Source organism: Patella vulgata, chromosome 6 (assembly GCF_932274485.2).
Source record: "Patella vulgata chromosome 6, xgPatVulg1.2, whole genome shotgun sequence".
Taxonomy (NCBI): Eukaryota; Metazoa; Mollusca; class Gastropoda; family Patellidae; genus Patella; species Patella vulgata.
In genome coordinates this window covers 44692150-44709526 of record NC_065884.2, presented here as the reverse complement: position 1 = coordinate 44709526, position 17377 = coordinate 44692150, and the positions used below count along the sequence as shown (strand labels likewise).

Below are 17377 nucleotides of genomic sequence, written 5' to 3'. Positions count from 1 at the left end.
GGGAAAACAACATGCCATATCCCCTGTACGAAACCCGTCACTACTTATAGCTAGCTAACTGAAGCGATATTTTGAACTTGGAATTCAGAAGCCGAAGTGTACACCCACTAAGACAATCTCAGGGCCATGGTATAGACTACGATTCCATTTTGTTACAGCTATGTCTTGATTTCATGTAACAACCCTTTTCTCACTTTTTTATTCAATGCCCAAACATGTCAGTATAAAGGTTAAATATAAAGTTTTAGACTATACACAATCAAAAAGTATATTTATCAAATACAATTCTGGTTTAAAGATTATTCATATCTATCATTAATATAAATTGAAACCCATTTAAAATTACTTTGGTTTTTAATGGGGTTATGTGACGCAGTGAGTATGACGGAAGTCCCGTGTTCGATTCCTGCGTTTGGCCGAGAAAGTTCATCTTATTAGCCCAGTAAGAGCAGAACAGTAGGGCGTTAGTTTAAACCCCATTTCATTTCATTTTAATAGGTTTATGCCTTCATCTTTTGTCGTTTTATTATTAATAATAACTATGCTATCCTTCTCGTGCAAGCCAGTATAATGACCTTTCTTTTATTTTACGCTCAGGTGCGCTTAATTACACAACAACAACACCTTTCTTTTAAAGTAAAGTACATATTATTTGAAAAATACGATATGCCGTGTTTTTAATAATTCAATGTAGTTTCACCTGTGCATTTGGTGATGACTGATGACTAACGGATCTTCTTGATATTCATAAAATTTTCGATGGGTTATTTCAAGTCATAAATTACCCTTGGGCAACATTATTGATTACTAGAAACTATGGTTGTGCACTTCATATTTTAGAATTCATGACTTCAAAAATTAGTGAAATGAATTAGAGTATCTAACGCCTTAGGACTTTACAGATAACGCCAGATATCATGAAGTGGGTAATAAAACAACTCTTTGTTCTAACTATAGTTTAACTTTGCTCCAATAAAAATATTTTTATTGTGTGGACAACAAGAACAGTTCTTGCGTATTTAACATATATTCCAAGACTGAAATAAATAGTTGTTTGTCTTGAAAAGATTAGTTCATTCCATTATTAAACGTAAAGTAACAATTGTATAGGATGTCAGTTAAATATGGACATACTAACGTTGCAGGATGATCTACTTTGAAAATACATCTATGTCCTGAATAGTCACGATCTATATTGAAAAATTAATGTACTGTTTTGTTATCTGATTCTCGAAGTATACTTAGCGTTTTGACTAAATTTGTCGAAATGTGAATTAAAATGTCAGTTAACTAGCTGCGTGTATGGTCTCAAGTGGAGCGAATTGTAAACATGAGGTTTAAGTTTCGCACGGTCCATCCCTGCAGCCTTCAGCCTGGATCCAAGACACATTATCACCTAAACTGTATAGTGAGCCTAATTAACGTCTGCCGATATTTCAATACGATATCGAAGGAGCCTCATTAAAAATTAAACATATTTCAATCATTAGGGCGTATATTGTTATTGTACATCTATTGATATAGAATAAATAAAACATGTCTGCATTATAATTGATAAAATAGCAAAATAACATGTATCACGTAGAATATAATATTTTGGCAACAATATATTTCTTCATTAGTGATAATACTATACTAAATGATATCATCGTTAGTATTAATATATATATCATCCTCGGGCATTCTGACCACGATAACTGCCTGGAGACAAGTAAATACGTGATCTACCATTTTGTAAAAGGACGAAATCAAATACCACGGCGCCATTATCTGTGAAACTTGTCACGTCTGCTACTAAATAAATGGCACCAAAATATTATACAGACCCTTGATGTAATAGTATTTATCAAATTCAGGCGTACCTCTGACAAATTGATATTATATAGTGGCAATTAGTGAGACGGTACAGCACACTCGTTAATAACTTATTTGACATATAGATAGAAAAAATAAATCAACAAAACACTGACTATCTATTTATCAAGTTTAGCATGCATTTCCCGTGTGGCTTTTCTGCTGTTCTCTTTGAACTGTTTTAACATAATGGACGAATATAATATTCATAAATCTTTTGTGGCCGTTTCAAGCTTTATACACAACACGTAACGAACTGAATAAAAGAAAAAACAAAAGAGTAAGCACAAACGTGTTGGTCTTTTGTTAAACACTTTCTCGTCAACACATCTCTTTTTACAACTCCCTCATGTTTATGACACGTGACTTTAAATGAGCATGTTGCGTACTGAAAACAAAATTTTGAAAACGAAATGAAATGCAATGGGGTTTAACGACCTATTTTTCGGTACCGACTGGACTAATGAAGAAGAGTACTAAATACTGTGTGCCGTTTGAGAATATTTGCCCGATCTGTGGCTTTACGTCCTACTCTTATTTCGAATTCCAAGTATCAAGGGTTCTTTTACGTGTACACCAATCTGTACACGATGCCTTGGTGTTTCGTACCATCCGAACGACTAGACACAGTTCATGCCATTCCCCCAGTCCTACACCATTGACAATGGGAAACCACGCCGGAAAATCCAGAGGAACTTTCTCAAACCCGAGGACCCCTGCTTTGCAAATCAGTATCTTACCTCGCTGAGTCTCCGCGGATTCCAAATCATTTGGGCAACTTACAATTCCCTAATGTTTATAACACGTGACTTGAAAAACAAAATGTTGAGTACTGAAAACACGTTATTAAAGATTATGTTAGTAATTAAACAATTTTAAATATTATTTTAGACAGTCATTAAATAATTTGACCCTTGTTCATCAGAGTACTTGTAGGTCTGAGGGACGATACCTGAATATACACCTTTTAATGAGAGAAGAGGACATATTAAATATCTATAAAAAAACCCACAAACCTAAGAATTATTGCAATTGTATTTAATATGGTACCTACCCACCAATCGTCTGCAATGGTATTATAATTCAACACGCTGGTAAAATGATCCAAAATTGAATGACAAACAATGTTGTTTTAATCTACGTTTTCACATTGATAATATGGCATTCCCAGTCATCTTGTTAGTGAAAATGTTTGGCAATAATCATCACATTATTCACCGCGGGCTAGTTTGGTCATAATGAATCAACTGACGGTTTAGCTCTCTAAAGAAACACCACCATTGACAATGTTGGTAATATAACGAATGCAATAACAGTTTGTTTTTAGCCAGTACACGTCACCATAGAATGTCTCGTGTTTGTTTGAATTCGGGTTATATACCTTAATCCCGGTAGTCTAATCCGTTCGATATTGGGAGGGTCTCGGCTTCCGTGGACTAAACAAGCTGTCCAAACATCGATCTTTAGTGTAAGATATAAAAAACCTCCCTCCTTTTATAATAGTCCTATTGTTATTTTGTGGAGTCCCTACATCGTGTTGTTCACTATTTTTAAAACTACTGTTGGTGTTTAGACAATGGAATATTGGCAAGCTATTACCGTATTACATGCAAACCTTTCATCTCCTAATTCCTTCCATATTTACAAACAGTACAGCCAACCGAGTTGCTTGCATAACAACAGCCAATATGACAAAAACCTTATTGAGGTTTGGGCGGGGTGGTGTGATGGGTGTGTCTCGTTGTTAAGATAGTACATACTGTCCTGAGCAGTATTTTTGTTAATAGAAAACAAAAAAACGTCCATTATATTGATTTCTGCGCCATTCCCTTTCTAGGTATGCTTTAATGTATTCACACTGATCTCAATTTAAACATGTGATATTCGTGATTTTTGTTATCTTTGTCAGTCTTTCCTTGCGAATTGTACGCAGCTCATATAAATTTCGTTCCGTTTTAACTTGTATTACAACACGAAATAGGGCTGTGCTTTAATGAGATTTGAAAGGTCCTGGAGCATACACTATTATTATTATTTCTAGCGTTACGAAGGGATATGTTTGTTACAGACTATAAAAAATGAATTAAACAGTTGTTATATCATCTGGATAACAAATGATAAGCGGGCACATTGTATTAGTTATATCTAACAGAAATATGCTATACTTACACCAAACCTTTGGCAGCTCAAATCTTGACCATCGAACGTGGTGTGTCTACACAATGCAAACTACAATATTATTGTCAACTTCATGCATCCGTGTATGCGTTACCAATGTAGTTGGTGGCGTTATATATATACTCTTCAAAAAAGTAGGGGATATTCAGAAGCAATACAAAACTGCGGAAATGCACTGCTGTTTTATTAGAGGTAACCAGTGTATGTTAATAACAGGCCAATTGCCTACACATGAACATAAACAGTTCATATGGGCGGCTGATCTGACGGCCCCATTTCACTCACAAAGAGATACACTGCCAAAAGTGTAATGAACGTTTTTGATTTTTGACTTAATAATGAATAATTGCTCCACCAATCCTCAGACATCCAGCAACACATCTCCAGGACTCGTGGCTGGCCAAGGCATATGGGCAGAACTATCAGTGCCAGGATATGGTCACGGTAGTACACACCAGTGACCCTTCCTTGAACAATATGCAAGTCCGTTCTGCCAGTCATGGTAATTCCTCCCCACACCATAAAAAAAGACCCACGCCCGAATCTGTCATGCTGTCTGACGTTAACGTTAGCATGACGCTCATTTACACGCCTCCAAACGCGAGCACGCCTATCGGTGAAATCCAGAGTAATTCTGAATTCATCTGAGAACATTACACGCGCCCATCGACGATTACCCCAATTTCTACGCTGCCTACACCATTGACGCCTGTTTGCCATGTGCTGGAGAGTTAATGGAGGCACAACACGTTTGGGGTGTAACTCGAATTCCTGTAACTTGGTACAAGTTTACAGAAAGCTGATTGGCCGTTTGTCCTCAATTTCGCAGGACCTGTGTACGAATGTATCGATCCTGGGCTTGTGTAGTGGCTCTAGGACGACCTGAACGAGGTCTATCATCAACATTGTGTGTTTGTTGGTACCCCTTCCACAGTTTGCTGATCACAGACTGTGACACAATAAACATGTTGGCTACTGCTCGCTGTTTAGAACCCATTTGAAGCATGCCAATAGCACGTAGACGTTCATCATGTCTACGAACAGTAAATCTTATGTAAGAACTGATACGAAAGCAAACGTGGACAGGATAAACCAGCACGCAGCAGTTTTAATCAACCCTTCCTTGAAGTGTCAAATTTGACAATGAACCCCTCCCACGTGTATGGCGTTATTGCGTGTCGCACATGCAGCTCAGTGGTTCTGTTGAGGCGACAAGTTATTCATCTGTGAACATACTCTCAAAGCATGTCAAGTGTCCATGATTATTTATCATATCACAACCTGCACAGGAATTTGCATTTCCATATCCCCTACTTTATTTGAAGTCGAAGAGTATAGTTCTCTAGTATCATTTCATACATTAACCTAAACTGTCTACTAGTAAATTATTAACCATCATTGCATACTTTAATCAATGTATTTGAAGAGTAAAAATTTTCTTGGGACCCCGTGAGATCAAATTTAAATATGCTGTGTGAGCTAAGTATATTTCAGACGGAACCGGTGTTCTCTGTAGAATCGTGGTTTAACTAGCAGTGGACATATTCCTACTAATAATGTTTACTTATACCACGGTGTTAAAATTCATTTACAATAATGGGTAAAATTGTTGCGATGTATGAGCCGATATGGCGTAATACAACCAACGTCAATTTGTAACAGTATACAGTGGCAAATTTTACCCACTTATTGCCCCCCCCCCACACACACCATCTCACCCTATATTCAGCATTATTTCTTGTGGTAACCAAAGTATTTACGACAGAGTAATATTCATCTTCATATTTGGCTATTCGTGACTAATATCAACTAAATGTTATTATTATTATCACATATTAGGCACTGTAAAATGACCATGCCAGTTTGCTATTGATATTCTGTTCCAGATTCATTTTATTCTGTCATGAAAGGAAACAATAAAACCCAAGATATTTTTACAAGTCTAATGATTTATAAACAGCAATAAACAAGGTGTATATATAGCAATAACAAAATTATTTTTTATTTGTTTTATCGTTCTGTGATCAGTCAGCATCAGGGAGCAAAATCTATGGATGCAGCAGTAGGATAGTCTAGCGTTGACTGGTTTTGTTACGGTTTACAAAACGGATTGAGGAGTGAGTATAAATAATTAGCCGGTGAATTCTGGAATACAATTTAATGTCTAAGAATATTTGTTGTACTTCTCTTTCTGGACACTTTCACTCCCGGTGCATCAAGAGGGTGGTTCCGGTAGGGTTTATTACCCTGACCTTCAACACAGCCAATATGTATGCTGCGCATACGTGTATTCCCTTGTACAAAATAAGTGTGAATTATTTAACATATTTGTGTAACATTTAAGTTATTCCTAGATGTTCGGAATAAATATTTAAAAAATGTTTCGAGACAACTATTCATACACATCTTTAACGGCAGCATTTCAGATGAACCGAAAGACCAGGATGTAAGCAAGCCTGTTCGTCGAAAAGAAACAAAAAGGCGAAAAAAGATTCTTAGAAAATTAATTTAAGTTTCATTACTTCGACACATTCAATCTACATCTTTACTAAAATTCAATTTTCTTTTACGCAGAAGTTGAATTGAATCGTTTATCTGACATGGAGAAAATTGAAAGATTTTTTTAAGAAAGAAAAAATAGCTAATGTGAATCTGGTTTTCTCTAAATGAGTAATGGCGCATGTCAACGTCAACAGATTGTGTTAACTTTATCGCAACTTAATCTTAACTGCTAAGAATTCAGCATTTTATTTACTACATTAAAAACCTAGCAGTGAAAGGGTCTCTGTAGAAGCTCGTAAATTCTATATTACCACAGTCTGAAAAAGATGGTTACTCGGGAAACAATTAGCAGCTTTTATCTTTAAATACCTAAAAATACAACCAAAGAAAAAGATCCAAAAACCCAACAACAAACAAAATAAACCATGGAATTATCCCATTTAACAATTGGGACGTCTATATTTGTCATATAATGAGTATTATACTCAATCTGCAGTCATACGATTTCAAAATGTATGTAATGAAATTTACATGTTTCACTTGGTTGTGCTCAGCAAATTTCATGGAAAGATATAGTATAAAAGCTCCCACCTCCTGGACGCGGAATAAAACACTGTTTACAGGGAAATCGCCAATGTGAAATGGTGAATGATTTTACATCGTGTATGACGTGCTCACACATTTAGGCATGAGGAGAAGCACCCATGTGCGATGTCGCATCGTCAAGAAAGAGCCCCTGTGATAACTCCCGACTTTCATTCCATAGCGGATTTGACACTGGACACTGGCGATTAATAGCTTGGACATTTCATGATCGGATGACAGAATCAGGTTTAGGAGCAAGGAGAGTAATCAGAAGCGTTCAGCATGCAGGACAGGGTAGGAATTCAAGGTCATGGCGTCAGGTGGCATGGTCCGTAATTAAACATTTCATCCGTAAGGACCATTGACTGGCGAAACGTATAGGTGGTGTGACATAATGGTGTCCATTGCTCTACCACATGTCAACCATCCATCCGTCATAAGACAGGAGGTCAACGCAAGCATGGCATTGACCTAGCATGCCATGGTCAAATTGTAAACGTCTTGGATTACATCTGGGCCTAAGGATAGAGAAGGTATATCCACCACTCCATCTACACAAGAGTCTTGACAAAGTCAAACTAGCTCCACCGTTAAAGGCGAAATATGGCCAAGATCGCACCGGGGTTCCAGTTGTAGCGGGGTTTTTTCTAGGATCGTAGCAGAGATTTCTGTCAATTCTATTTCACAAAAACGTAAACTTAGTAAACCTTTCAACGCCCTTAAATCAAAACCATTGTACCAGACAGTTTACTCTAATTTCATACCTAACCATACGACCTTACAAGTAAATTTGTTAATGTTATTTTATACCGTAATGAAAATATTGTACCACTAAATTACTATTAGTTCACACCTTAATGAAAATACTGTTATATACTCTTCCAAAAAAGTAGGGGATATTCAGAAACAATACAAAACTGCCGAAATGCACTGCTGTTTTTATTAGAGGTAACCAGTGTATGTTAATAACAGGCCAATTGCCTACACATGAACATAAACAGTTCATATGGGCGGTTTATCTTACGGCCCCATTTCTCTCGCAAAGAGATACACCGTCAAAAGTGAAAATGGACGTTTTTGATTTTTGTCTTAATAATGAGTAATTGCTCCACCAATCCTCAGACATTCAGCAATTCGTCGTGGCATGCTCCTAACCAACCGTCCAATCACGATTTGGGACAATCTTACCCACTCCTCTTGTAGCACCAGGGCCAATTCTTGCAGTGTTGTCAGTTAAAGTTGTCGTCGACGAACACGTCTCCAGATCAAATTAAACGTAACACACTAAAGCAAAGATACGCTAAACAGTAAATCTTATGCAAGAACCGATAGGAAAGCAAACATGGATAGATAAACCAGCACGCGGCAGTTTTCATCAACCCTTCCTTGAAGTGTCAAATTTGACAATGAACCCCTCCCACGTGTATGGCGCTATTGCGTGTCGCATGTGCAGCTCAGTGGTTCTGTTGGGGCGATAAGTTCTTCATCTGTGAACATACTCTCAAAGCATGTCAAGTGTCCATGACTATTTATCATATCACAACCTGCATAGGTATTTGCATTTCAATATCCCCTACTTTTTTTGAAGAGTATAGTTCTCTAGTATCATTTCATACATTAACCTAAACTGTCTACTAGTAAATTATTAACCATCATTGCATACTTTAATCAATTATGTCCTGGTAAGTGTTTTATTCTCACTGGAAAACAAAACATTTTAAAACTTTTTAACGGTATATTCATTTGGTATATACATCTCATAACTTTGGTTATTTATTGATGAATTCCAATTTAATTGAACAAAATAATAAATCCATTAAAAAACCAATGGAGAAACTTTATGACAGCTGGCGATTAAGGGCGGATTTCTTTTATTAGCTAACTCCATAATAATCTCAGAGGGAACATGTTATTCTATCATATGAATTTCTTTTATTAGCTAATTCAATAACAATGTTAAAGAGAACATGTTATTCTATCATATGCATTCGAAAGTACAGTACGCGTGATTGTAGGGTGTTATCTACCGAAAACAAAATTGTATGTTTTTCTTCACCATCATATACAGTGTGCTATGAGGGAAATTTTGCCCTGACAGCGGCGCTACGACCAATACTTATCTATGTCAAGGGTTCTTTTACGAACTCGCCAACGTGTATACGGAACCTGCTTTTTCGTCTCACCCGAACGATTATAAACTGTCCTTACCTCGCCATTTACCTGTTCTCAAGCGACAAAAGGGACACGTCTGATAAACACCGAGGTACTTTCTCAGCCATAACCGGGAGTGAACATCCTGGTTAGAGAGCCAGCGTCTTACTCACTGAGCCAACCAGGTGATATATTGTTGTATTTTCACACTACAGATGTACTATAACTATTGAACTCTGACATCCCATTCTGATTGAAGATGGCCCAGACATTCAATTATCAAAAATACCTCAAAACACAAAGAACCCAGGAAATCAAAAATGGAAGAATTTGAGACAGTTTTTATAAACTGATTTAAGATAATCCAGCCTTCTGAGATCAACAATCACGGTCATCTATATGACGAATTAAAAGAAATCCACTTCCTGATCTGATTATGAGATATAATATGACAAAACAAGTTTTCAATAAGACTTATCTATGACTATAATAGCAAAACAGACACATTCTGTAATCCACCGGAAAGAAATTTCGTATGAAATTAAATATATATCCAATGTATGAAAAGTAAATCCCGATTGGCTATTCATGAAAGCGAATAAATATTAAATATTAGATGTTTTGACGAAAGATGAAATGGAGTAGGTCCTCCAAAATCACCCGATATTAGTCTTGAGTAAATTAAACACTCTAAAAAACACTCAAAGATCGTTGAGGTCTAATCCAGTACTGTAGCTACTAATCACCGACAAGACCGAGTTTTTGTTAACATCTCCCAAAGTATTACAAAAAGTGGCCGTGGTCAAGATGACATATCCATATTCTACACATCATATTCATAATTTAAATGATTTCACACAAAAAGACAAAATTATTATGAATACGTGAAATTGATAATAACAACAACCAAAACAAAACACCCCAACAACCCCACTCTTGTCGGTGATTAGTTGCAGTTTTTGTCAAAATTTCAAGTTGTTAAACTTGGGATATGAATGTTAGAATGTTCATACCTAATATATTTACTTGTCAGATATTGGAATATTATGTTGGGCGCAATTGAGAAAAGAAACGCTTTTGTCCGTTCTTGTCGATGATCAGTAGGACCGCTATAGATCAATTTCTTTAACAGTGGGGGAGTGTGGGAATGCATAAAAGAAAAAAAAGATTATTGAGAATTTCAGCAATTGAGAAAAGGTCAACCAATTAATAGTGCTGTCCCACGTCGCGGGATTTTCACATCTGTTTGTTCAACCTCCAGAATTGTTCGGACTTTCATAAATAAGCAACGTGTTTTTAAAATACCATTCCCATAGTAACATTATTATGTATTTCAATTGTGTTTCCTATTAAAATTACATATCAAATAGACATAATGTTTTATTGAACTTGCTTTATTATAGCCCAGCTCTGTCTTTATGCGGGTTTTTCATTAGTTTTCTGTTTCATGCACCAAAAGGAAATGAAATGGGGTTTAACGTCCTACTGTTCTGCTCCTAAACTGGGCTAATGAAGACGGGCATACGCCATACAGTGTGCTATGAGGGAAATTTTGCCCGGGTAGCGGCACTACGGCCTACTCTTATCTCGAATTCCAACTACCAAGGCATCTTTTACGTGCACGCCAATGTGTACACGGGACCTCGGTTTTTCGTCCCATCCGAACGACTAGACAGCTGTCCTTGTCAGGCCCTCCGTCCTGCATCACTGACAAGGGGAAACCACACTGGAAAATCGTGATGAACTTTCTCGGCTAATGCAGGGATCGAACACCCGACCTCCAGGATAGCGAGCCAGCGTCTTACCCACTTAGCAACGTGATCCCCTGCACCAAAAGGACGTTTCTATACGATAATATTTATCTTATTTTTTTTAACAAAACACTAACAATCCAAACGTCATGACAAAGGACGAATTTGCCCAAAACCACGCATCTCTAAGAACGTCGGAAAAACTACAACAACGGATATCCCTAACCACAGGCCAGTTTGACTATCAAAATTATAAACACAAGAATTTCAATGAAACACAAGCGTACTATGAACCAAGAATCAATCATGACGTCATCACAGCCATCTTGGAAATGTGATGTCATATCACAAAATGTCCATGGATAAAGTATGCCAAGTGTCAAGTCGATCGTTAATTGAATCTATGCAGCCTTAAGCTTTTTTCGAAGACCGTCGCCTCAAGAAAAAGAACAACAGTTTCGCCCCCCGAGAACAAGAATAACAACAAGAACACGTTCAACAGGATGAGTTTCCTTGGATCCAGTTCCTGGTCCAAAAGATTACGTATATTCCGAATTATAAACCATGTTGTTTCTGGTTTGGTTGAACTATTAATATTTCTTGTATACCACCAATAAATTGCATGATCTGCTCGTTATTACTGTCTGTCTCGTGACATATATTTAACGCCCACGTATTCTTTTTATTGGGATAAATGGCTTCATTCATAACCTTGCAATAAGTGGTTGTACTTACTGACCGTCTATTTTGGAAAGGAAACTGTCGCAAAGAAAAGCAAAGATAGTTTTAATATATAATGTGTATATCATGCTTGCCAGGGTGGATACTATATATATTAATACCATTCATCTAACAGTCACCTAGTTAGATAGAACCAACCGTATACTGATGTTTCTCCACGTACTTGGAAAACATTTCCACGTAGATATACAATGTCTACAAACTGGCATGTTACACTTGAAATGTCATAGAAAGTTAGATCACTCCCTTGCCTAGATCACGACACACGTTGCTATATCTATAACATGGAGCAAAGTGTTGTACATGGGGGGGGGGGGCTGCAGTGACCATAGACATCATCCATTTAATTTCTAAGCGAAATTAATATTAAAACTTTTGATATATATTTGAAAAGATCGATGTTAACTATTTAACTATAGTGTACATGCTATCCTACTTAATAATGAATAAAAGGTCTATTTATTTCATCTGTTTTAAAATATGTCTTTTCTTAGTACTTGATTGTGTACTAGGCACCATACTTGAGTCTTGGAATCTTGGATGGTGCAGGGATGGGGTGGGGGTATACATTCAAGGAGTTAACTGTAATACATACAGACAGTTAATTCTATTTCTCACGAAAGTCACAGGGTTGTCCTGTCACTAACGATGTTTGTGAAATTGTATGAATGCAGACTTATTTAGACGAAAAATAAGTTATTGAAATAATGTGTAATGTAATAACACCTTTTTAAATGTCGACAAATACCCACCACTTAAAGCAATTGAAAACACCACACTTTCATTCGTTACTCAAATCATACAGGTTTAGACGTTTTAAAGACTTCAAGATGATCAAAATCAAGAACTCATATTATTTGTTTACCAATGTAAACAGACATTATGCAGGGGTCAAATATGCCTATTGCCAGTCTTTCTTTAGGCCTTAAATGTTGTATAAATTATTAGACATATTATCGATGAGATCGGATGGATCCGATATTAAGTCGATTTATATATGTTTTGCGGTTGGTGATTTACCGTAAAAATGGATAATCCAGACTTTGTTCATTACTATAACAACGGTAGCAATAAATAACAAGCCTAGACTCGGAATTAAGTAATTTGACTGAAATTTTCAGTTCTTTATGTATTCTTACCTAATTCCCCTTTAAGAGCGAATTTCGCATCTCATAGTCTCTGTCGTTAAAGGGGAATTCTCGGATATGAACTGAAAACGCACCACTTTTATATATGGATACGTTGAAGAGATACACAACCCACTTTAATCACGGCGATAACACTTGAGCATGACATTTCCACGATTGCGCAAACGCACAACTGATTACTTATCTCCAGCAATGAATTCGACAGACATGGGTATGTCGAAAATCTCGATTTTATAGTACAGACATGGGGTATAAAAATGTAGATTTTAAAATACCAGATCCTACAGTTCTACGTAAGCCGCAGCAATATGTCAATTTAGGTTGACGCATACACACCAAGAACGCGTCATACCCCTAATTCAAGAGGATGTGCGCATCTTCATACTACCATCCTGAGACTGGTCGATTATTACCGGTATATTTTCCGGCAATTTCTGCAGGTTCACACCTTGCCATCTTCACGTACTGCGGTCACGTGAGTTTCATCAACACTGCCACTATTCTTTTCCGACAACGCTCTGCTGGACTGCGTGCCAGACAGCATTATGTTCGGACTCAACGGCATAAAGATCGGCACATGTTTGAATATGATAATGCTCGAGCGCTTACAGTACGCTCCAAAACAATGCTCGAATGGCCATTCATTTCTCTTCATCTCCCAATAATTGAGCTAAGGTGTGGTAGTGCATGTCGTCTCTTCCCGGACCCCAACTGCAAAACCAACTGGAAGCAGCATTGTAAGATAGCGGGGAAGCATACCAGAAGCAGCCATTCAGAGGCTTATCTACTCATTGTGGCGATGTTGCATGGCTGCTATAGATGGATACATACGTTAATGACTTTTGTATTTTTACCCCTCGTGGACGTTTTACTGTAAAGTTTTGAGACTTCTGTGGGTTGTTGTTGATTTTCTCGTGTCGATAACCTTAATATTCAGTCTGCACCCATGCCTAAATTCACATCTCAGCTGCATTATGTTAAATCAGCGCTGTGATTTTATTGTGTATGTTAGTTAATCTGGTTAATTATAAAGTACAAACGCTTAGTAACATTTATCCTATTCCTGGGCCATTACCTGAAGTGATGTGATACTTTTATACACTTTCAATGGTTATATCCGGTTTGTGATATCGCTATATTTAATCCCTGTATATAATAACCATGTTTTATAGTGTTAAGGGTTCCGATATAAAATCAATCGTGTATTTCAATAATGGAATTCCTGACTTCCTTGAGTACACCAGATCATGCGATCATTTCAAAAAGGCACAATATGTAGATTTGAATAAATATTCCGATATGGTATTTATGTTATTTATTTACTTTCTGTCATTTGATTTGTAAACCTTATGAAATCGGGAATTGTTCCTTAAACACGAAGATACAATCGAGTTGTGTTTTCTGTCATTATTGATTCTGGACAGTAAGATGTATTTAAAGTTGATAAAAAAAAAGATATCCTCCATGTTTGAGGACACAAGGTGTTGTAATCGGTGGTAAGAGTCTCGTAGCTTCATGTTACATAGAAATTTGGACGCGTCTGGGAATTTGTATTTTGATGTTACCGATGAACCCTTTTCAGGTGAGTATATTTTTGGGAAGGTTGTTCATTGACAGTCAAATCCGACGACCAATTGAAACACACTAACAGGTGAGGGGGTGGGGTGGGTTGGTAAATGCATTGCAGTAGAATAATATGAAATGCTGGTACAATGATTAGTGAGTCTGTTTTGAGAATAGACCTCTGACCTGGATGATCGCCATATTCAGAATTAGTATTCTTATTTTGTATTGCGGTTATAATCCGTTTTACATGTTTCATACACACAACGATATAACAAAATACCAATTTTATTAAATGGAGGCAGAATAAAGTTTTCAAACATCACGTCGATTTAGGAATCAAAATGTCGGTCAACCAACTTCGTGTCTATTCTCAAATGGTGCTAATAGCAGACAGACAGCGTAACTTTCGTATGCTGCGGAATAAGAAACTATCGATATATAAGTCACGTTTTTCACGGTATTTCCATCTTCTCAACCACGCCCTAAGTTACCATGCAACGTTCGCTGTGTAAATCAAGTTAATGGACATTTTTATACGTCCACATTCATAATGTGAACGTATTATGCCGTCGCCCCTGTCTGTGTGTGTGTGTGTGTGTATGTATGTATGTGTGTGTGTGTGTGTGTGTGTGTGTGTGTGTGTGTGTGTCTGTGGTTCGCCTACAGGGCGCAATTCTTCATGGATTTTCTTCAAACTTGGTATACTTATTCCTTATACCCCAAGGAAGATCCCTATTGTTTTTGGTGCATGCCCGACCCCCCGGGGCAGAGCCACGCCCATTTCTAGTATTTGTTTGTTTGTCGTCTACAGGCCACATTTCTTAACTAATAATCTTGAAACTTTGCATACACATTCTTTGTACCCTAAGGAACATCCCTATCGTTTGGGGTGCATGCCCAACCCCCAGGGGCAGAGCCACGCCCATTTTCTTTTCGTGTGTCTTTGTGTCGCCTACAGGGCGCAATTCTTACTGGATTTTCTTCAAACTTGGTATACTTATTCCTTATACCCCAAGGAAGATCCCTATTGTTTTTGGTGCATGCCCGACCCCCAGGGGCAGAGCCACGCCCATTTCTAGTATTTGTTTGTTTGTCGTCTACAGGCCACATTTCTTAACTTATAATCTTGCATACACATTCTTTGTACCCTAAGGAACATCCCTATCGTTTGGGGTACATGCCCAACCCCCAGGGGCAGAGCCACGCCCATTTCCCATTTTCTTTTCGTGTGTCTTTGTGTCGCCTACAGGGCGCAATTCTTACTGGATTTTCTTCAAACTTGGTATACTTATTCCTTATACCCCAAGGAAGATCCCTATTGTTTTTGGTGCATGCCCGACCCCCAGGGGCAGAGCCACGCCCATTTCTAGTTATGACTTGGAACAGCTAAAGTTTTATAAAGTTCTGCCCCATGCTAACGTTAATACTGTATCATGGGGCAGAACTTTATAAAAACCAAACAAATTCTAATGGTTTTCTGAGTTGTTGCTCTTAATCAGATTTTAGTGTATTATAAATGTTTCATTACCGAAAAAAGTAAAAATATGCGACAACTCTTGTTGACTGCCCAGACGATTTAGCTGCTGTGGGTGTATGTTTCATTACCTGGCAACCTATCTTTTTATATGCAGCCACATCATATAAAAACTATTGTTTTTATTTGTATCATTGTTGTTATTTTTGCACGCTTTTTAGGAGAAGTACACATTCGACTCAAGACGAAAATACACCAATATTAGACACCAAAGGAAACTTTTTATACGCCCACATTTTTATGTGGACATATTATACGGTTGCCCCGTCCGTCCATTAACATTTTTATACGTACACATTCATAATGTGGACGTATATTGCCGTCGCCCCTGTGTGTGTCTGTGTGTCGCCTACAGGCCACAATTCTTAAGTGTTCATCTTGAAACTTTACATGCTTATTCCTTATACCCTAAGGATGATCCCTATTGTCTTTGGTGCATCCCCGAACCCCAGTGGCAGAGCCTCACCCATTTTTTGTATTTGTTTGTTTGTCGTCTACAGGCCGCATTTCTTAAAATATCATTTTGAAACTTTGCATACTTATTATTTATACCCTAAGGAACATCCCTATCATTTGGGGTGCATGCTCAACCCCCAGGGGCAGAGCCACGCCCATTTTCTTTTTGAGTGTCTGTGTGTCGCCTACAGGCCACAATTCTTAAGTGATCATCTTGAATCATTACATACTTATTCCTTATACCCTAAGGATGATCCCTATTGCTTTTGGTGCATGCCCGACCCCCAGTGGCCTAGCCATGCCCATTTCTTGTATTTATTTGTTTGTCATCTACAGACCGCATTTCTTAACGTATCACCTTGAAACTTTGCATACTTACTCCTTCTATCCTAAGGAACATCACTATTGTTTGTGGTGAATGCCCAAGCCCCAGGGGCAGAGCCATGCCCATTTTCTTTTTGTGTGTCTGTATGTCACTTACAGCCTTCAATGCTTAATGGACCCTAAGCCTGACCTCTATTATTTTTGGTCCATGCCCGACCCCCAGGAATAGAGCCACGCCCAATGTTTATGTGTCTTTTGTGTCGCCTACAGACCGCAATTCTTAACAGATCCTTTTAAAACTTTGCATACCTATTCCTTATACCCTTGGTGATTGCCCAACCCCCAGGGGCAGAGCCACACCCATTTGTTCTTAGTGTTTCTGTGAGTTGCCTACAGGCCATGATTTTTAATGGATTGTCTTTGAACTAAGGATATGCATTCCTTAAGGACAACAACTGCATGTCCTGACCCTCAGGGGGCGAGCCACGCCCAATTTCTGTGTTTATCATTTATAAGCCGTAATTCTGAATGGATCAACTTGGTACTTGGAATATGTATTCCTTATAGCCTAAGGGCGTCAACTATTC

At 37.8% G+C, this 17377-nt stretch overlaps 1 protein-coding gene across 3 annotated transcripts in view; it reads right to left on the bottom strand.

The window, feature by feature from the left end:
• Positions 1 to 17377, bottom strand: part of LOC126824374 (uncharacterized) — an 85441-nt gene that overhangs the window by 21831 nt on the left and 46233 nt on the right. Inside the window, exon 1 of one of the 3 annotated variants that reach the window (XM_050553590.2) lies at positions 2909 to 3187. The exons of the other annotated variants lie outside the window; for them this stretch is intronic. The gene's annotated coding sequence lies outside the window, so the exon portion shown is untranslated. Of the gene's footprint in view, positions 1 to 2908; positions 3188 to 17377 lie in introns of those variants that run through there. 3 annotated transcript variants of the gene reach the window in all.